Consider the following 22357-nt stretch of genomic DNA (forward strand, 5'->3'; position numbering starts at 1 on the left):
GCAGCAGTGCTGCCTGCTTACATGGTGCCCTCAGCAACTTCACTTGCTGAACAAGTCATGGCAGTGACAAACGTGACTGCTTACCTCCTCACCAGCACCTCTGCAAAATGTTCAACTCATCGTCTTTTATACCAAACCTGTGTGCTGGCAGCTTAAAATTCGAGCACATTTGCCAAAGTCAGAGGTGAAGAGGCATGACTCGGAGGGAATCCCCAGCTGGGTGCGCTCAGAGGGGCAGCACATGGTGAGTGAGGCCTGGGGGGTTCCATGTCACCGTACAAAAAAAAATCACTTATTTGGTGTTTTGGGAGCAATTAAACTTTGGTATAAAGCTTCCTAAGCAGAGCTGTTTGTGCTTTGCAGCCAGATTTGATTATTTGGCAGTTGCCCGTGAGTAGCTGAAAATCTGTAGGTGGCAACTTTAATAAGTCAGCATTTTATGATCTATTACAGTTCAACTTTATTGAGCAGTTTAAAATACCTACTTGGCCTTTTTTTTCCGTTTTGGCACCAAAATGTGTATCTAATGGGTAGATCTAAAATAGAACACAGAAAAAAAAGTTCACCTTTGTCCTGATGTCCAGAATTAATCACTGGACACACAAGACAGTCTCCTTTACTGAGGAAGGATAATTAATTCATATTTGAATGGAAAAAAAAGACTTTTTTTAAATGACTGATTAGGCATCTTGGGACTAAATCTGTACAGTTGTTTGTTTTTTTTTTAAAGATGGAATAAATAGTTTAAAAATGCCAAATACCAGTGAACAGTTTTAGATTTAAGATCTAAATGGCTCCTCAGTGCCAAAGAGGTTTTATTTGTATATAAAAAAGGAAATGAAGTGCAATGTGTACTCATGAAACACTGCCGTGAAAAATAGGAAGAACTATAAAGCTCATGAGATGCACAAAATAACTGTTTGTACTAATTTTCTCGTGTCTAATGAGATACAAGGCTTCCTCTAACAAGTTCATTGTTGGCTGCATTTGCACATGCGTGTAGGAATTGATGGGAGTATTCAGAGCTGCACGGTATATTGCAGGGAATATCAAATAGGCGTGATTAAAGTTCCTCTAGGAGCTTCGTAGCTCTAATGTTTTCACTTCTGTGCGTAATTTCTTGACATTAGCATTGACTAATGTATGTTTTTCACAAATATCTGTGGCTAGAGGTTTGTATCAATCATTAGCTGTAATTGGAAGTAATATGCTCGGTAAATCTTGTGTTATAAATGCTGGAATGGTTTATAATGTTTTAAAATGTTTTACTGATTTAAAATTATTAAATTCATTGCCGGAGGAGAAAGAGAGATTTTATTCTTTGTAGCATCTGATTTCAGTAAATGTGTAATTGTGTATGGAGCTGAGCACTTCATCCTTTGCCAAGGGAGTACCTTGAATTTTCAGAGATTTAAAGGGACCACGCAGTGCTTAGGGGACCATGCAGTGCCTAGGATGCTGAGAATATTTCAGAATGTGGTATGTAGGAAAAAGCACTTAGTGGAAATCCATAAAATAACCTTTGTTAGTAACTTAGATCTGATTTGATGTTTTTTAACAATAGCTAAGCCTCCTTCTGCAGCAGTCTGAACTGAAGAGTCTGTCAAAATGGTTTCACTCTTACTGCTTGGTCATGGGTAATAGCAAAATAGCTTTTAAAATTTGTTAGTTTTTCCTGATTAAATGCATATATGCATCTATCTATATCTTTGGTGAATAGCAGACTATTTTTTGAGCATTTTAACAGGTGGCAGTCATACCTACTGCATCTCCAAGTCGTTGCAGAATCAAGCCCTGACGTGATGCAGCTGGGGTTGGCTGCAATAAAGCACTGGGTTGGTGGAGGATAAAAGGGCTGAGCAGGACGGGGAGTATGCTCCCAGTGAGGCTGTGTCCTTTGCTCCCCTGCACCTGGTGTATAGGGATGGATTTATGGATCCCGTGAAAAAATAGAAGGTACTAAAAAATGCCTTGCATGCCGGGAGAGGGACTTTATGTGAGGAAAAACCCAAACCTTTCAATTTCTACAAATCACAAATTGTGTTGAGTGTGGTGGTGGCTTTCAGTGTTGCCCGCTGGGCAGTGCTTGCTGCCTGCTCTTTGACTGGGTGGGTGGCAGAGAGCACGAGGAAGGGGCTCAAGTACAAAGCTGTGCTGTGTTTGTGTGCTCACCTCTGGAGAGAGAGAGAAGGCAGAGGGCTGGGAGTTACCACCTTGGTTAAAAATGAACACGTTTTCTTACCAAGTCTCATTGAGATGAAATGTTGCGGAGAGAGCAAACAGGGCCTCGTTCTTCTTATTTTTTTTTTTATATACTAGCATAAAATGTCCAGGGGAATGTGCACGTTTCTATGGTTACAGGATTGTGTCCTCTTGTGGACCATAAGGCTGATGATAAATGATGCTGGTGATGCTGTATTACACCTGAAATGCCCCACGGGTAGCGGGACCCTTCCTGTGCTGAGGAAACCCTTGAAGCCTCGGACCAAGGGGCATGTTTGGAGCTCCCTGCTATGTTAAGCAGGAGCTTTTTAGGAAGAGTAGTAATGACTAGCAAAAATAGCAAACAAATGCGAAAAGCTACTAAATGTGTTCTTTCCTAAGATGTCCCCTTTGTAGTAGCTAAATTGGAAGTTGAAGATATTTTATTCACTATTAGCTTACGCGAAATGAAGAAAAATCCCTAAGAAAAAATGATGAAAATTTAATCAAAACCTTGGAAAACCTTGGTGTCCGGATGGTGGCCCGGCGCCGATGGGCATGGAGGGTTTGGGTACTTGCTGGGTCTACATAGCAGAAATGCAAAGACCCCAATGTTGTGTCTGCTTAAGTGTGCCACCCTGCACAGCGTGTCTGGGGGGAAAGAGAATCCTTTGTCAGCTCCAAGCCTCCCTGGAAATGCTTTCATGGCTTCCTCGTGGCAAGGGATACAGTTACCTGAAAGGCACCAAGTGTTGCTGAGAATATGTGCAAACGGTGTAGTCTAGAAGATGTACAGCTGGGTGCTTTTTGTAGCTCAGATGATGTACAGCTGGGTATTTTCTTTGTGTAGGCAATTTACATCCTCCATGAGAATAGGAGGAGCAGGGAAAGAAATTACCTGTGAAAAGCAACCTGATTACAGAACTCTGCCATGTTGTATCATTAGTTTCCTGCACTGATAACAGAATTTGATTTTACAACTAAAATAGAGGTTTAAACAAACCAAAGTACTGTATGAATTCTGTCCTGTATCTCATTTCCTTGGAAATAGCTGGTTAAGCTTAGTATTCCTTATTACCCCATGTAATATTGAAGATATGCAGAAAATGCAGGTGGTTATGCCCGTTGAAGATGAATCCCTTGCAAAGCTGGGTCAAGGGTAGGAATTACACTTTTTTCTGGAAATGGGAAATGCTGCTCTTCCCCAGAACAAAATATTATAGGGTTACAGTGTTGACACAGAGAGCTGACGTGATGCTGTTGAGGTTGATTGGATTATAAAGGGATTAAGCAGTAATGGGATTGGAAGATACTTCTTGAATGAAAAGACAGCTGTAGAGGATTTTGAAAGGAAGGTTTATAGGGTTGAGGCAGTTCAGCCTTGTGGTCGTAGCCTTGTGTTGAATCAGTTGGCAGTATGGAGGTTGGACTCTGTTGGGAAGAAGCTCCTCAAGGCTGAGGTAGCACACGCAGTATCGGGATCTGAACCCTTAACTCAGGGGGTTTACATCGACTTTAACAGAAACATCTTCATGTAAGCTCTTAATAAAAACGAAAATACGAAGTTCTACGAGGTTGTTTTTTCTAAGCAAGGGTGAGAACAATGTTAAATGTCGTAATCTAACGTGTTGGCAAAGGTCTGTGTTAATGATGCGCTATCCTCTTTTTGCCTACATCATTGGTGAACATGTGTAGTACTACAAAAAATGGTCATTTCTGCTGCTAGACCATGATTGAAAGGAATAACAGAGAACTGAACAACAAAACGCATCCACCATGTGCATGCTTTTTCTCTACAGAGAGATTTGTGTGGAGCAGAAACATCCTTGAAAGTCAGATGTAAAAATCCTTTTAATCTTACCCTGTATTTGCAGTAATCCCAAAGGCATTTGACTCTTTGCAATTTTAAGGGAAAAGGAGAAAATGGTGCAGGATCTAGGTTATAAGGGATTACGAAAGCTCATGATTTCCAAATGCTGTTCAGGTGGTGGGATGTAGAAGAAATGACTGGCTTTTTGACTTTTGGGGTAGACACCTTTTGATCAGTGTAAAGCAGATGATGAAATGTGTAAGATGATGCATCATAGCCCAGGAAGAAGGCAAATGCAGCTTGTCAGAGACCTTATGAAGGGAAATATTTGCCCCTTTAAGTGGGTATATTCTGTGCTTTGCAATGGTCAGCTTTATGGATGGTAGGACGAAAAAGAAGGTATCACTGAATATTCCAGCTCTTTAAGCCTCTGAGTCCATTGAAAACCTGAACCCCTTTACGGATACGTGGGTGCATGCCTTCATTTCTGTTAGCAGCTGTTAACTTCGCTCATTCCTTCATATTTGCTTCTTCTGAGCATCGTTTATCTTTCATGGCTTGAGTTAATGGGCTAATGGCATTGCTGGTTTGTGCTGTGAGCTTAGCAGAGAGTAAGATACCACGTACGGCCTTGTTCAGGGAGGCAGACACTTGATCTGGAAGGAACCTGTCACTGCCAGTTTTCTTCTGGCAACCAACGTTGCAAGCTTCAATTTTTCAAGTCATGTAGCGCATTCAGCTGGAATCATAGCTTGAAATCCTGTGTGATTTTGCCAGTGGAGATGAGATACCTGCTCTCCAAGGTTAGTGCTCATTTTAAAATTGCTGTAGACGTGATCAATTTTTGATATTGAATAGAAGATGGGAGTAGTGGGAGTTTTAATTTTAACATTTTAATGGGAGTAGTGCTCATCTTCTGCATTAGTTGGAGACGGTGTTAACCGAATTAGCCTTCTGTAAGGACAGCTTTGCTGAACGGGCATCAATATTGCTAGAATAGTCTGACTTGGCTATGTGTCTGATCTCAGCAACCCGCTGTAGGGCTGAGTATCATAGGTGGAATGTGGTGTTTGAAATGTCAGCTGGGTTTTCAGCTGTACTGGTTTTGAACTTTGCTAGCTCTCCCCCTGCCGTGTTATAAGAAGGTGCTCGTTGCTCCTGGGCGCTGTACCCAGGCGGCTGTGTCAGCTCTCGTTGTGCCCTTCTTTGTACTCCGGTTAGCAGAAGAAGTTCATTCTTTCAGAAACTGTTTTTGAAAATCAACTGTTACAGATACAATGCTGAGATAAGTGGCAGAAAAATCTTATCAGGAATGAACACCTGCACGTGCTGTATAATCAGGGTTTCTGAGTGCTAAGGGTTGGAATTCCTGCCGCTCTGAAGTCCAGCTCCATCTCAGGAGTAGGCTCCCGCATGCTCTGTGAACAGTTCTTGGCTTTGATGTGGTGACATTTTGAAAAATAGCGATATGCTGACCAATTCTGTTAGTCATTTTTCAGTGACGTGTCCTTATATTACAGAAGAAAAGGTTGCTGTTAGGTGGCTTAGGATTAGCTGACTGGAGAAGAAGAGGTATCTGTACCTGACAGGCGTATTCGCTGTTGTTAGTTTGAGGACCCTTAAAAACTACTATTGTGTGGTTACTGGGCAGCAACTGAATCCTGGCTTAGTGCCGGTGAGATGGCAATGGCACAAAACAATAAAATGTCCAAAGCCCCCTGATAAATGCAAGATTTAAGAAACAGAGCTGGTAAATCGAATACGTTTGCATCAGTTTCTGTTCTCTTGTAATATTTCTCTGAGTATATCCTCATTTCACATGATTAACTGTTGTTTGTATAAAAGGCAAGCCTGTGGCTTGGTACAAAAACTATGTTTAGGAATTCCTGGCAGGTATTCCTCCTGCTCCCTGTGTGTGTGCTGCAGGGGTTGAGTTTTTTTTTAATAAGGGTTGTAAATATTTGGGCAGAGGGTTGCAGATTAGTTATGATTTAACTGAAGGCTTTGCGCTGATTACCATTATTGTACAAATACTGGGGGTGGGGATAGACGAGGAACGGAAAACCGTTTGCCACCTTTTTGGCAGACGGATGCATGTCTCTTGTAACCTTTGGGCCAGACAGCTCGGCAGTCTGATGAGCCTGAATTATTCAGGAGGCAGTGAAGATTAGTTAGCTAGCGAGGGTATGTATTGATCTGCCAGCATTCCTTCTGCCGTGTTGATCTTGGAAAATAGTAAATAAGTTTTAAAGTAGGTTTTTATTTTGATGCAAACAAACATTTGCTGGCTGGCTTTTTTGCATAAATAATTGCAGGGTTTTTTTGGTAATCTTTGCTAGATGCTAATCCATTAACTAAGATAGCATAACACCTGTGCATTTGTTGTTGTTGGTTGTTACCAAATGCTTTGAGTTTTGCTTGTGCTTCTGGAGGTGATTACCTTGCAGCACGTTTACCAGGAGGCTGCTGGCCCCTGCGAGGTGCTGAGGTGCTCCATCGCTTCCCTTCCTTGTTCTCTGCTAGCAGCTTTGCACGTGTGACAGAAAAACCCAGAGGCGCTTTGCTTTTCGCCGCCAAGCGTAAGTGTGTTTGGGAGGGGGTGGAAAAAAGCGCATCAGTTATCAGGGTGGCCAACAATAAGTCTGACACCGTCTTATATCCTTCCGCAGCCAGATCCATTTCTTTCAGGCAATTACCAGCTTCTCTTTCAGATAAGATACAGGTTTATTGAGTTCCCCGCTGTGCAATTACGGTTGGGAGGAACAGATTGCTGCATGCACCCAGCCTGGGCCATGGAGTGCGTTGCAGTGGGAAGCAGCAGACGGATGCTGCCGGGTGGCGGTGTTTTGGGATGTGAGCTGGAGGATATGGGGAGGGACTTGAGATCAATTTCACTTTCTGGCCAGACAGAGCCAGCCTAATTCTTGCACCAACTAGTGGCACGTGGAGCTGCAAAATTAATTTCCTCTTTAATATGGAAAATGCTAAGATCCACCATTAGCTTAAACACACATTCAAATTTCCAGTGTATAACAAGACAAATGGTACTAACTATTATCATTTTTTTCCCCGAAATAAATGCAAATTGTATAAACTGTCAGCATTTGAGACAAGATGGCTCAGATCTCAGCGGTGCTGGATGAAATGCTCCTGCTTGTCGCATTTATGAAAGATTATGAAATGTTAGGGACCCAAAGAGGGGCTCATTCACATGCAGACACTGTGCTGCCAGGATTAGCATTCCTTTCTCAACACTTTAACTGCACGAGGATTTCCTGGTGGTATTGTTGCTTTTAGAAGGTAAGGACAATTATTTTAAAGCACGTAGCAGGCACGTGCATCTTTTAAACTACAGCAGCTCCAATGACTTCTCAGGACATTTTTCTTTTGACTGTGAGTATGTATTTTTGTGTTTTAGAATGACTGTCTCTCAGTGAAAACTGCTTTGTATTCCCACCCTTCACCCGTATCATGCTCATTCAAGTTCCAAGCTTATGCAAATGTTTTCTCCCTGTCATTGCTCTGCATGGCTGAGGGTTTGAGTCAGGCTGGGAAACCGAAGCCTGGCTGTTTGTGTGGCTGGCATCTGTTTTGTGTAACTGCAAATGTACAAATTCCAGCGCTTTTTTATCTTCAGGATGGTTTGTAACTTCAGTGCATGCTCCTCGTCTTAGTTATTTACTTGTTTGAGTGTAGCTATGTCGTTTTCAGAAACAGAAAGGTCTCTCTGCCAGCAAAAGGGTGCTGCAAAAGGAGTCTAAAGCTGTTGCACTATCTCAGGTGAATCTCTTGGAGCCAAATTGCCTTAAATTAATGAGGATTTTTGCTGGTAAAATAATCAAGTCTTGGAAAATGGTGAAAGATAGGTATTGTTCCACAAAGTTTTCTGTACTGTGCCTTAATTAAAAATAAGGCAGTTGCACAATTTTATCTTCCGTTGGCACCTTTATTATTTCCTTGTTGCTGAAGTGTTAAATAGGTACAGAATGCACAGTTACCTCTACTACAGGATAAACAACATTGCCAGTAACATTGTACATGTGACTGTGGTTTAATTATAAACATCAAATATGACATTTACAATATCTCAGGTATTTTTAAAGCGAAGCATAAACGTTATCCTTAGATAACTTGTCTGACAGGAACAAGGCTCCCAGAGAAAGTGAGCCCTGCTGTGCTATGCCCTCTCACTAGGAAAGTCAGTGTGGGATGGATTTGGACTCAGTATCACACCTTTCCTCCTGACTCACTGGAGCTCATGAAATTGAGATCCCAAATCAAATTTTGGCCTACCTTTGGGAAAAAAAATTCCACTTACAAGAAGTTCAGAGAAACCAATGTTGGTAAAAATTGTTTAATTATAGTTGATGTAGCGAAGGCTTGGTATAGCAAGCCCTGTTTTCACTTCATGTGCTTATGGCTCTGAGTTCGGTGAGCTAAGCATCTGCAGCTCTAGTTAAATCCACTGGGACGTTCGTGCCTGGGAAGATGAGCATGCTGTGCTGCCTTACAGTAACTTTTCTCTGCAAGGCAGGACTTCTAGATGTGGACGTGACATGTGTCATCATTATCGCAGCTGCAGGTAGAGACTAGGTACTGTATTGCCAGCCTTAGCTTTCTCTTTGTATTTGAAAAATTGTCTTGATTTCCATTATTTGTGAATCTTGTGCTGCCACGAGTGCCAGGGCATGAGCGGTGGCAGCACATCTCTTTTCTATCTCCAGCTGCATTACAGGAGGTCGTCATTGTCTATAGTCACCCCTGGCACAATTGCTTTTCTGAGCTGTAAGATAACTGATGAAAACCATGAATCTGAATCCTGGCATAATTCGGTTCAACCTTAATAGTACTGAAATAGTAATCAGTCAATTTATCGTCTTGTTAACGGCAAGGCTGGCACTTGTGCAGAGACAGCTGCTGTGTGTTGTAACCCTGAAGATCGCCATCATCTTTCTGTAAATAAGAATTCACTGCACGGTTTTAAAAGCAGTGAAGGCTGGTAAATACTGCTCCCGTTTCCGCCAAGCCGAATGTGTTTAAAGCTTTTATGTATATCCTTTGTAAACAGCGTAATGTTTGCAATCTAGAAAATGATCCTGTGCCACTTGACTAAGAGCTAGCAATCAGCTATCAAAATTGCATCAGCTATCTAATTGCATCTGTGTGATTCCATGATCTTTGCTCTGTACTGTTGGGACCCACCATCTCCCCAGTAATACCTTAAAATGAGAGCAAGTGCCTTGATGAAATATCAGTGCTTAAAATTGGAGGCAAGCCTTAATATCTAATCCAGTCAAGACTGGTTGATAGAATTAAAATCAATATTTTTTTCCTAAATCAAAATTAGACAGTATATGTGGTTGAGTGACCCATCCCTGGAGGTGTTCAAAATCAGGCTGGAAGAGGCCATGGGCAACCTGATACAGGTGGCATTCCTGACCATGGCAAGGGGGTTGGGAATAGATCATCTATAAGGTCCCTTCCAACCCAAGCCATTCTATGATTCTATCAGGTGAACTACCCAAACCTGATTTCAACTTTTTAACATGATGTTCCTTGTTTTTACCCTCTGTGTACCTTACTTAGCTTTTACTATCCAAAATATCCTGTGGCGAACCTCTCATTTTGACCACATACTGTGCAAAGCAATCACTTCTTGTTTTAGATAAGGTGAGAACTATTGTTCCTTGTTCACATTTTCCATGATCCTCACAATTCTACAGACTTCTGCTGTACCTCTCTCCCTCATCAGTCTTCTTTTTTCTTGCATGGGACCATTCATAAAGAAGACACATACCGTGCCTTTGATCAGCTTGATAACCTTCTCTCTTTCCATTTCTAACTTCTTGACATGGAGGACTCAAGAAGCACATATCATTCAGGAATGTTCACCACTGGTTTACACAGTTATTTTAATTATATTTTGGCTTTCAACTTTGATTTGTCTTAATAATTTATGATTTTGTGTTACTGAGCACTAAGCTTACATTTTACTATTACAAATCTAGAATCCCATTCGTGTATCACAGTAGTGGATGGCCAGTTCAACGTATATCTTTGTGTTTCTCATTTCCTCATGCCTCGCTTTCTAACCAATTTATCTGCCACTTTATCACTCAGTCACTTAGCATCTTGAGGTCTTTCTGCAGTACTTCACGGTCAGTTATATATTGTCTTTGCTTGCTTCAAGAGAATCCCAGCAGAATGATCTGAAGTATAACTAGCTCAGTTTCAAGTAATAATAAGAAAGAAGTAAATACTAAGGATTTTCTTGGAAGCTTCTGACTGCTAGCATTTACTTCAGCAACTCAATAGAACTGACCATGCAAGTTCTATTTTCATTATTTATTTTTAATGTAAAAAGAGGAACAAAGAGAAACACATGGAACCCCAAAGATCAGAACTTTAATAGGTTGTAAACATCACTGTGAACTTTGCCTAGAAGCCTTTTGGTATCTAGTGTGACTTGGAGAACAGCTTGTATAATCCAGTATTTGATATCAATATTACATGATTTGAAGTAGCTTTCATCTTTGGAATATGCAACAAATGATAGAACCTTTAAGTGTCAAAGTGCTGTTTCAGAAGGATAAACCCATTTTTTCATTAATTTACTCTGACATAGTCAAAAAGAAGGCACAGATATATATCTTTAGATCTATATTAATCTCCTTAATAGCAATCATGTGCTCAGTTTCACATGTTGTATAAGACAGTAAAAGTTAAAACAACCTGATTAAAAATCAAAAAGGCCAAGGGGAAGTGAGAAGTTTATGCTGATGCCATTTTACACAGCTGGGAAAAGCAACATTCTCCATGTTAAGGGAAGTTTCATTTTCTTATCCCTATATCTTTCCCGTTATTCCACAAATCCCACTGAAAGTGAATGTATTTAAAACATTTTTACCACTTGCATTGGCTTGCTGGTATTAAACTTTCTCAGTAAATTTTCCCAGTAATTTTTCCCAGTTTTCATAGTACTTAATTTCATTAAGACCAGTCATAGTGGCATCAGCAATGGCATGGCATTGCTAGTCAGTCGAGGGAAGGGATTGTCCCGCTCTGCTCTGCGCTGGTGCGGCCTCACCTCGAGTACTGTGTGCAGTTCTGGGCACCACAGTACAAAAAGGTTGTAAAACTGTTGGAGAGTGTCCAGAGGAGGGCGACGAAGGTGGTGAAGGGCCTAGAAGGGAAGACATATGAGGAGCGGCTGAGGTCACTGGGCCTGTTCAGCCTGGAGAAGAGGAGGCTGAGGGGGGACCTCACTGCAGTCTACAAGTTCCTTGGGAGGGGGAGTAGAGGGGCAGGGGACCTATTCTCCGTAATCACCAGTGATAGGACCTGTGGGAATGGTGTGAAGCTGAGGCAGGGGAGGTTTAGGCTGGACGTCAGGAAGAGGTTCTTCACAGAGAGGGTGGTCACACACTGGAACAGGCTACCCTGTGAAGTAGTCACTGCACCAAGCCTGTCTGAATTTAAGAAGCGTACGGACTGTGCACTTAGTCACATGGTCTAAAATTTTGGGTAGATCTGTGCGGTGCCAGGAGTTGGACTTGATGATCCTTATGGGTCCCTTCCAACTCAGGATATTCTATGCTTCTATGAATGCTTTCTCTGTAAGTATTATGCTTCAGTGACTATCGAGAGAGATCTGCTGCTGCTCTAAATTCATGTAGCTCCTTTGTTAATCACTAGTTAATGCTGCTTAAATTGGAGGGATTCATCCTACGAAACTAGGCACCTAATGAAGACTTCGACTAAACTGGCAGTCTGGATTACACAGAAATGGAGGAAGACCTCATTGGGTTTTAATAGTCTTCCAGCAATCAAAAAACTGGCTTGGTTAATTTTACAGCTTAAAGATGCAAAAATTGGAGTTGTGATCTGTAATGTAAATCACTTCTGCACTGCCCTTGTAGATGTAAACTTTGGCCTACAGGTAGACAACACAGCTGTGTGATCTGCGACCCCATGCACTGCCTGCATCCCCTAGGTGTACATCTTTAGCAATTTTTGAGATTTTTTTCCCCATTTTATCTAATAGTAATACCGTAATTTAAATATTCTTGCTGCTTCTGAAAACAGTTTTTCTATGAATTCTGAATACCGTACTCAGTTTTTGAACAGAAGTAGAGTAAGAGAATGCAGAGCAAATCATTGAATTGTATTAAAAAGGACAGAAAGAGAAGTGCTACAGCTGAAAAAAGGACTTGATTGCAACCCCGTGTGGGATCCTTGAAGAGCCCACCGGAGAGAAGTTGTTGCGTGTCCAAGGGTGGTATGGCAAGTGGTCTCTGTTAATGTTTTTCATGTAGAATATGGAATTGAACCTTTGTCTTCAGAAATGACTAAACTTGCCTTGGATGCTTTGTATTTTTAGGCTCAGCACATGCCACCCGATTCCTCTGGTTCCAGTAAGTTGCGTGGGTGGGCGGTCTGTATCTAAATGCTAGCTGTGCTGGGGTCAGCTATCGGGTTGTTTGTATTTGGCTATATGTTCCTAATTATACAGATAATCACTTGAACATTGCTTAAACTTTTACTTTGGGAATTTAGCTCTTACAAACCCTAATTTATAATGAGTTTATTTGCATTCTCTTTATTCTTTATTAATAAACCATGGTTCAGTGGTTTCAGCTGACTACTTTGATCACGGTGTCTGGTTCACAAACAGTTTCATTCCCTATTGACATTTAAAATGCAGTGTTGTGGCTATGCAAACAAGCGCACATTACTACAGTTTGAAGAATTAGCATCTCTGCTTATTGTAAAATAATAACAAATGGCTATCTCCTGCTCATATGTGGTTGTTCATTAAGTGAGTGAAGTGAGGTCACGAGTTCAGGAATCCCTCGTGGCATGACCTTGCGGTGGAACATCGGCAGTGGGTTATTGGTGCTTTATGGCATCTGTTACCATCGATTTTTCTTCTTAATTTATTTGTTTTTAAACTACAGGAAAGAGGAAGGAAACATTTCAATAGTTCGCTTCTGGGAAACAGTAGTTTGTGGACCACTCTTCTATTGAGGGGAGAAGAGAAATAAAAAGAACAAATAAACAGAAAATTCATGGGGATCAGAGCACTTAATGAGAAACACTGATCACTGCTAAATAAGTTGGAGTATGCCTGGACTGCTAGGTAGTTGTGTATCTGAGCCCTGAAATTTCGGTCTCTTCTATTGGACCCACCTCCTTTCCTAAGGGTTAGCAGCTTCTCATCACCTGCAGTATGTAGGACTGGGATAGCCTTGGAAGAAAGTTGACCGCAGTGAAAACAGGATGCCTTATGCCACTGGAAGTTTCTTTGCTGTCCCTTTTGATCCCCCAGAGACGCCAGGCACTTGATTGAAACATCAATCCCTCTTGCTCTGGAAAGGGGAGAGCACCTCAGTATGCACTCTGTAAGAGCAGAAGTAGAAAATTATTTTTTTCTTTTCCTTAGATTCAAATGCCTCCCCTTCTGTTGGAAGAAATTATTCCAGTCAAAAGCTATCTGTAGCTCGAAGTAGTTTAAGGCTTGGAAATCCTGTAGGGATCAGATTCGTTAACCTGAATATACTTAATAAGAATTACTTGGTAATTCTTTTCGCACTTGAGGCAAGAGGAACATGTAGGACTCTTTCAGCTGCATCAACGAACTGGTGTCTGACCTTTGATGTAATCTTCCTTTGCTATGGCTTCATTGTATATGCAGTGGGGAAAAATACTGAGTGTCGCATCTCATTCATAGAGGCACTTTGAAGTTAAATTCCCCATTACAAAACGTTTTCAGATCCCTGGAGGGAAGACTGTAGTACTGGAACCTACAGTGAGGAACCATGAGGGAGAAGGAAAGTTACATATTTGGTTATTAGAATACACTTACCCAATCTACTGACTCTAAGTATAATAGTTGAGCAGAAGTGTGTTGGCTCATGATGGTTCAGGGGTGTAGAATAAGGTTGGAAGCAGGCGTTTTTCTGAAATATTCTGAAATAGAAGTACTTCCTGAAGGACCTATGAAAGATAGTCTGATCCAAGACCTGGAACAAGTGTGGAGCAGGTTGGCTGTATGTGTGCTCACAAAGAAAATGTCTTTCTTCCAAAATGTGTGCCATGCTAAGCTTGTTTTCCACCACCAAGTTCACAAACCCCGTAACTGCAATCAGGTGCCTGAAGCCCTACATGCAGATATCCTCATTGTGCAGGGCTACATTTCAGTTGCTTTACAACTTCTGTAGCTGAGTGGGAAGAGCAGAAATACTGCGGACTTGTTTTAATCTCGTTGCCTCATTGCTGCATATGCTTTAGTGGCTTTGGGCGGCTTCATATGTTAATGCTAAAATGAGCAATGAAACAGCATGAACAACTTAAATTTAAATCACTTAAATGATTAATGTTTAATTTGTTCTTGTAGTTAACTCATTCCCAGCGGCAGTGGCAATGGTTCTGAGATAAGACTTGTTTGTATCATTGAATTGTGTTCGCTGCCATAAAATGCAACGGGAGCTGATGTGCTCTTGAGTAAAGAAGATCAGCGGAACTCTGCCTCTTCAAGAAGTCCGGCCTCATTGCAATGCTGTTTCCTAAACTACTTAAGGAATCAGACAACGTCGTTAAAGCAGTAGGAATGACCCCTCCAGAGGCTGTGTCACAGTGCCGGTCTCCTGTAGAGCTGGGGCACTGGGACTTACTATGGACATGGCCTCGCTGCTCTGTCACGTAGCAAGGGGATCCCTCTCTCTCTACTGATTGAATATCTGTTCTAACATCAGGAAGAGGACTGTTTTCCTTCCCTTTTTATAGCAAATTCCAACTCTGTTCTTTCATCCTGTACCAGGAAATCTGGGTAGCCAGTGTGTGTGCACTCATGGGGGAAGAGCTCTCCTGTGAGTGCTCTCCAAAAGGTGTGGGTGTGACACTGCATTCCTTAGCTCTAGAATATCACAGGGCAGGGAAATTGTGGCCTGTGGCTGCTGTGTGCTGGTGGTTTGTCTGTTTTATCATCATTTTGTTATTTCTCATGTGGTTCTCAATCAACATCTACCACGTTTTGAAATTTCTGCAAAGGGCTTTAAGGCACTTCTCGTTTATTCACGCTGCACCTTGGCACGCGTTCCTCAACTCTCAGATAAATGGCCTGGAAAATTTCATGCTTGAGCAACTGCCCTTCCCTTTGTCACATATGCACATGAAACTTGGAAGCATTTCATATAATGTCGCTGCAATAAAGAGGGCTTTCATAGCCATGGAAGCAAGAGAGAACCGTACTACTTAAGGATGACGTACTTGGAGAACAGAGGGACAAGCTGTGAAATGTGTCTGTACTGTACAGTTGCCTAAATATCCTGGGTGTTTAAGCACCCGATGTATTTATTGTATCTCTGAGAATTTCAGCTGGTACAGGGAACTTGAGGGGGGGGTTCATCATTTTTCATATTTGTTGATTAAATTATAAAGCACATATGCTGTAAAATGAAAGTAATTTATGAAACCTGTAGCTTGGTCATTTGTTTGAGATGATGAAATCATAACGAATATGCATACTCACGAATTCATAGGTGCTTTCAGCAGAGAAGTATCATCTGTTCTTGAGCAGGAACAGGATGACAGGTTCGTGGTAGCAATTGTAGGGACTTAAAATGCAGATCATGCCAGAAGAAAAGATGTGCGCCTGAGCTGTGGTGCCCACGGGAGCCATTTTCTTCAGTGGGTCATTTTATTTTCTAATAATTGGACGCTATCATTGATTTGAGCTGCAAGCCACCTGGTATCTTACTTAAGCACCATGTTTACTGTATTAGACCACACAGTCTTGCTCATTTGGGCAGTCTCCTGAAAGTCAGCTGGTTAGCTTGTCTGAGAAAGCAACCCTTATAAAAAAAAAAAATACATATGAGGCTCAGTGCTCACAAAAGACAATTCCTAGCCATTTTACGTAAATTGTGGGGCTCAAGTCATTCTTAGAATGGTTTCTGTGTACACAGAATTATGACTTTTGCTCTAATATAGTGATGGTAAAACAAAACAAAAATTCCTCATTTTGAAGCTTCATGTGAAATTATTCTTTTTATCTTGGTTGAACAGTTTCTCCACTGACATTAGGCCTCTCCAGTTTATGTCCTTGCAAAGAGCTGTTTTTCTTAGAAAGGGTAGAAGTAAGGATGTAAAAAAAAAAAAATAATCCTGAAATCAGTGGACTTTGTCACGGAAGCAAATGAACATTGCCTGACTTGATTTGGTCCAATAAATTACTAGCTTTTTGAAACTGCGATGATAGATGTGGAAAGTGATTAGCAAGCTAATTAACAAGCCGTCATACTTATTAATCACAGAAACACTCAGTAAGTCACCAAAAGGTTGGCTTCATGTTGCCTATGAGAAACAGCATGGTATGTTTTTGAAAACATTTTTTTAATTGAAGAGTAGGATTAGGATGGACGAGCTGAGGCAGGGGATGGCTGCAGATCTCTCACAGCTGAGTGGTTTGAGAGCTGCAGTGACAATCAGGCCCCCAGATTTATATGGATCTAAACAACTTCAGATATGGCCAAATGAAAACTTAATAATAAAAAGGAATTCAGCTGTGAAATGAACTTCCAGAAATGAGGTAAGCTACAGTTTCCCTGCTTTAAGACCTTACTGCAGCAGTCACCTCTTTTTTTTTGTGTTAGAAATCCTTATTTATGGATTTAAAAGGTGGAGGCAAGAGTAGGTGACCCGAACTCGCATGTGGATTAGAGGATTTTCTTTTTTTTCCCTCCTCTTGCAGTAATTTCAGGAAATAAAAAGACATAATCTTTAAAACATAATAAACATAAATATATTCCTTTTCCAGGTATTCTGTTCTGAGGGGTGTATTGCATGAAGCAGCATTTGGTCATTGACTCACAGCAGTTTCTATTTCAAACTAGAAGGAATCACTGGCTTTGTCGTGCATAACACAGAGCAAATGCCTTCTCACAGTGTGTTGTGAAGTAAAAGAAATAGAATTATCAAATTGTCTCCGTGTTTGCTGAGCTGAGATGCAGCGCTTACCTAATCCTACACTTGGTGCGACTCCTTCCTGTGGCTCCCACAGGCTCTCAAGGTCAGTTGCATTCATTTGATGTTAATGGGCTTTGCAAACCAATGCAATCAATATCAGCTCACGCGCTTATCTACTGCCAAGGAGTTCCCCGTACGATTTCTATTCAATTTTACTTTTCCTGAGCTGGTTTAATGCAGAAACAATACATCTCGTAGAAAAACAGATGAGAAAAGAAACCATCACGGACTAATTTGCAGCGGTTATCTCCCTGTTATTTCCCATTCTGACAGCGTGCATCTGTTTAACGCTATGCACAGTACCCTTATATACAAAGAACAAAAACGGGCAGTCGATGCTGCCAGACCGCTGCATGTTGGCCGTGTTCATTCTTCGAGTTACCTGGCAACTGCTGCAGATGGTCTTAATTAAAAGTGCCGTGAATCTTGTTAAAAAAAGGTTAATGGTCTCAAATACCAAACTCCCAAGTTCATTCTCTGGGCCTGACACTTGGCCAAATAGGCTAAGAGAGGACTAACTTTTAGAGGATATTATGCTCCAACTTGCATGGGCTTTGTCAAATAACCAAATCATACATTCGGTTTAATTTTTGTTTGCCAGCTTTACGCAACGTTGCTCTTCTGCAGCAAGCCGTTTCCTACAGAAGAGGCCTTCTTGGCTTGCAGTTTCATCTGCAAGAGCTGAAAGAGCCGGATAGGACGGAGTAGGGGCTAAAGATGTTTCCCCTTGGAGGATTTGCTTGTATGCCTATATGAACATACTACCATAAAAGCTTCATTACAGGTCTTTATCATTTGTGCCTTAAAACAAGATATTTGACTCAAGGGCGCAGCTCATACTAACGCTGTGCGTGGGCATTTGGTCACTGCTCGGAGGGAAATGTACCATCTGCTGAAGCAAAAACACTTCCTGCAGGTTTTCTTGATGGTCTCTCATGCATGTAATAACTCAGTCCAACTCTACTTAGTACAGCAGATCTAGTGGGATCTGCAGGTCATAGCCTGTAGCAATCCTCCACATCCATGTAATTAAAAACTAAACATTTATATTGTCTGTAGTTTCTAGTCACAACGGAGGTGTCGCGTTTTCCCTTTCCCTGGTCTGTCATCTCTGGCAGTTTCTAAGAACCTCTCAGCCAACCTAATTAAATAATCAAGGCTGCTGCTTTCCTCTCCATAGCTTGTTTTGGTGCATTTGTTCTCATTCCTTTATCCATTATTTTCCAGAACTTAACAAAGCAGTAAAAACAGTAATTAGTGCTCTCTAATTGGTTATAAATAATAATGTAACAGACTTACTGTCAAAATAACAACACAAAGCAATCTGCTCTTTGAGAATCTTTCAGGTTCCCAGCATTAAGGCGTTCAAAGTGGTAAATTATATTACAGTAATTAGCTTCAGAAAACACACACTGTCAATATATTTTATCCCGACGCCTGTCACAAGCTAAATGCACGTCTCTTTCAGGTCTGGTTGCTGGTCCTTATTCTCCTGCTGTATAGCACCGATTAAATCATCGCATCTTCTTGCTTTGTATTTGGACTACTTGCTGTGTACCAGACTCATAATCTGTTTTTCCTCAGCTTCGCGATCCCGGCACGACGTTATCAGTCCCGCCGCAGTGTTGCTAGCCCGTTTTCTTTGTCTGCAAAGGGACTTGTCTCCTGCAGCGGGTACATTATTAATGAAGCTGCTAAAGGGAAAAAAGCTGCCTGGCCGTGTAGGGCGGCGGAGGTACCTGGGGAAGGCAGACGGGGAAGTTCAGGGAGCCCCAGGCGGTTGGCACGGGGTGCAGATGGTAGGAAGGCACAGACAAGTGACCTCCAGGTTTCCCCCAAGATGATTTTCTGCCCGAGGGCAGGACAAAAGGGTGCTTTCCAACAGCAACGAGAGAATTAAAACAGATGGGTAGGGTAGGCGATGGGAGCTCATGGCAGTGAAGATTCACACTTCACAGATAGCGATAGTTTAGCATTTTTAATCTTGCTATTCTTGCTCAAGCCCTGGAAAATTGACAAAAATGTATTTTGGAATCTCCCCTTATTTACAAAATGAATAGAAAAGCGTCAGGGAAATGCACGTAACGTTGTATTCCTGCATACTGGTTTAGATGCTGTGTAGCGTTAACGTGTTTTATTGACATCCAGCATTCTCTGTGATTCACGAGTAATGATGAGGTAATCTAGAGACGGGTCTCCTTCCACCCCCCCCAAAAGTGACAAATACAACCTTTGGCAGAATCCTCAGCTTGCTCATTTGCCATAAAACCCTTGAGAAATCTCTCGTGTACATGAGACACAGCTGCAACAAACAGCTACATTTCTTTCTTACTTTTTTTTTGGAAAGAATGACAGTGCTTGCTGAATTATTTAATGCTATAGGGATCTTATAAATTTATATATTGGTAAGCTGATAAGATTTGACACGTTTGAAGGTGTTCTTTTTAGTGTGAAAGCATATATGATAGCTTATCATGCTGTACTAGGAATAATAAAAAGGGGAGGGGGCTTTTTCCCCCCTCATCACTCCTGTTAGTGCTAACACTGACTCACTAGTCTTTTTTGGCTTTTATATGGGGGCGAGGGGAACAGAAAAGTCATCAGTAAGTTGTATCTGAAGGCATAATCTAAGGTGTTCGAGCTGTTTTGTTTTTCTCAGCGCGCTGATTCAGGAGGAAACATGCCTCAGAGGGTTGGCTCAGCTCTTTCCTTTTCAGGGTAAGGTAGCCAGAGGTACCCTACTGCAGTGGGGTTTTATTCTCAGTACTGAAGCTAAGATTTTGTTGGCTCGATGTGAATATCCAGACTGTCTTGGCATGCTGTCCAAGGCTGCTTGAAGCCGCAGTCAGTGTCCTGACTCGTCGATGGAGGCGTGCGCTGTCCTTTTCTCCCCCAGCCCTGGCAGCGGCTGGGCTTCAATAGTGCCGCAGGTATTTGCAGATATGCGGGTGCCTTGTTTTTTTTATAAAGGAAGTTATTTCTCTTTGGAATTTGTATACAAATGTTTACTTGAGTTTTTTTACAAAAGATTCTGTCAAACTGAGCGTGAGACGGTTGGATTTGAAATTACAGAAGAAATACTGACTCAAGGAGAGAGTGTGTGTTCTGTGGTGCTGACTGGGGCAGAACGCCCCCAGCACCCAAAAAGGAAAGACCTAGAAGGGCAATTTCGACCCAATGGATTAGTAAAACATCTCTGTGTTTTTCACATAAAGGACTTTCTCAATAACGTTGTTATTGGGATGCTCAGTGCTGTGTATGTGCGCAGATGGGTTAACACAGGGAAAACCTAGTGAGCCGCAAGCATCAGAGGCGACTTGAGTGAGGTGGATGGAGACATCCCATCTTGGTGGGTTTGCTTTCCCCATGTTGTAGCACAGGTCGCAGCATAGAGGACGTCGCTGAGAAATGCAAACGCCTCCTGAAGTGGACTCCTCGTTTCAAGTGTTGATTCCCTTTGCCCTCACCACACGCGTGCTGTGTCACCTAACCGGAGGTTTTATTTGCTTGTAAAATATGTCAGTTACCTAATAAAACTGCTCTAATGGGGTTGTACATCAGTTACGTGAGCTCCTCTTGCTAAAGGTTATGGAGCAGGGAAGTGTGTATATCCTTCGTGCCCGCCCCACAGAAGTCTTGCTGAAAAAGATACCTGAGAGATGTCTCGGCAACTAATTTTTGCAGTTGTAAACAGTCTGTGTATCACAGCTGGATAATTATCTCATGGTTAACTGCGTCTGTAGCTCTTGCTTGGTTGTACTCACAAGCCTGTGAAACGGCCAGAGATGAGCAGTTTGTTATGTAAACGGGTTAGGCTGTAGCTGCAGGTGGATACTGAGCAATAAAAGGGGATTTAAGTTGCCAGCTTCTTCCCAGTGACCCTGTAGGGGGGCGTCTGGCGGTCTCTTTGGTGAGGGCATTTTCTGCATCCTCAGTGCAGGGCGGTCACTGATGGGAAGGGACCAGCTGCCCTCTGCTGGGTGCTGCAAGAAGTAAGGAACTGCTCATTTGCACAGCTTCACATCGTGCTGGGAAATTACACAGCTAGCTGTAATCCACTTTCGCTAAGCTGTCCCAAAGCTCTCAAGTTGCTCTTCTGTGTTTCATCATGCTGACTTTTTGAAAAATGCATTCAACTCATTGAATGTGATGGCAAAAAAAAGGAGAAAAAAATAAAAGGCACCGTGTGCCTCCAGTGGAGTTTCAAACTTTCAAACGCTTGTAAATCTGAAATGAAATCTGGATATTTCCACGTTTCAGCTAGACGTATTGATGGCGATCTGAGACAGCACAGAAGGGTGAGTTTCGGAAGTGTTTCTGGATTGAGGAGCGTTGTGTGCTGCTGGAGGTACGAGCCTTGTACAAATGTATGCAGCAGAAACCAACCCAAAGGCATGGGCACGGCGAGCCGTTGGTGTGAGTGGCGGGCATGTACTGCGTGCAGAGCTTGGTGAGATGCCACTGGGAATGACAGTCAGTCAAAAACTAAAAATCAGGTAAAAGAGGAAGACTGGCTTAATGCTTGGGTAAATATTAAAATACTAAATATTATTAGTTGAAATCTTTTTTTTTAAGGGAAGGAGTTTTCCTTCAGGCGGCAGCCCATGCTGGTTCTCCTCTTCCAGCGGTGCTCCAGACTCAGATTCCAGTGGCCGAGATGGATTTGAGGTGAGGACAGAATTAGCTTTATACTGCACTCGTCAGATACAACCTAACAACAAAAGGAGTGTAATTTTTAAGGCCTAGCCCCATGGAAGGCAGCCCAGCTGGATATCCTGCTGTCAAGCGGGTTGAGCAGACAGCTGTGGCAGCAACTGAAGTTAAATAGCTATTTTAGTTCCCCCTTTACTAAAGTCAATGAAATCACTGTTAAATGGCTTCTGTAACCTCTTTTCTTCCTCAGCCTTTCGCAAATGAGCATGGCCATGTTTGTTCTGTGGAAATCCCGGGGTGGAGCCCAGGACTTGTCCTGTGCTGTGGGTGCTCTGGCCGTGGTCGAGCCAAACCCAAGGACTTCCTACGACAGAGGCTGAGCGTCTCCCTGACTGACCTGCTGGGCATGGCGTGGAAGATGTGGCACCTTAGAAGAGAAGAGAAAGCTTTAGCTATGAAACATGGTGGATTTGGTCTCCTGAGTGTCCTAAGGGTGGTGGTGGAAGGCAGCTGCTTTCTTCACTGGATGCAGCTGCATGTCCCGAGTCCCTGCACCTCAGGGACCTGCGGTGGTTCCAGTTTCACCATAGATCTTCACAAAGGCATGAAATCCCAGTGATGCTAAATGATAAACGTTTTCTTTTTTCCCTCTTGCATATTATTGGA

At 42.2% G+C, this 22357-nt stretch overlaps 1 long non-coding RNA gene across 2 annotated transcripts; it reads left to right on the plus strand.

The window, feature by feature from the left end:
* LOC121071773 lies at window positions 1-21198 on the plus strand. Of its 2 annotated transcripts, none has more exons than XR_005820765.1 (3): window positions 1-244; window positions 16830-17081; window positions 18507-21198. It is a non-coding gene; the product is annotated as an uncharacterized LOC121071773 (long non-coding RNA). The 2 variants fall into 2 exon arrangements; XR_005820764.1 differs by lacking the exon at window positions 1-244 and adding an exon at window positions 1689-1956.
* The last annotated feature ends 1159 nt before the right edge of the window (window positions 21199-22357 follow it).

This window comes from Cygnus olor, chromosome 5 (genome assembly GCF_009769625.2).
Source record: "Cygnus olor isolate bCygOlo1 chromosome 5, bCygOlo1.pri.v2, whole genome shotgun sequence".
Taxonomy (NCBI): Eukaryota; Metazoa; Chordata; class Aves; order Anseriformes; family Anatidae; genus Cygnus; species Cygnus olor.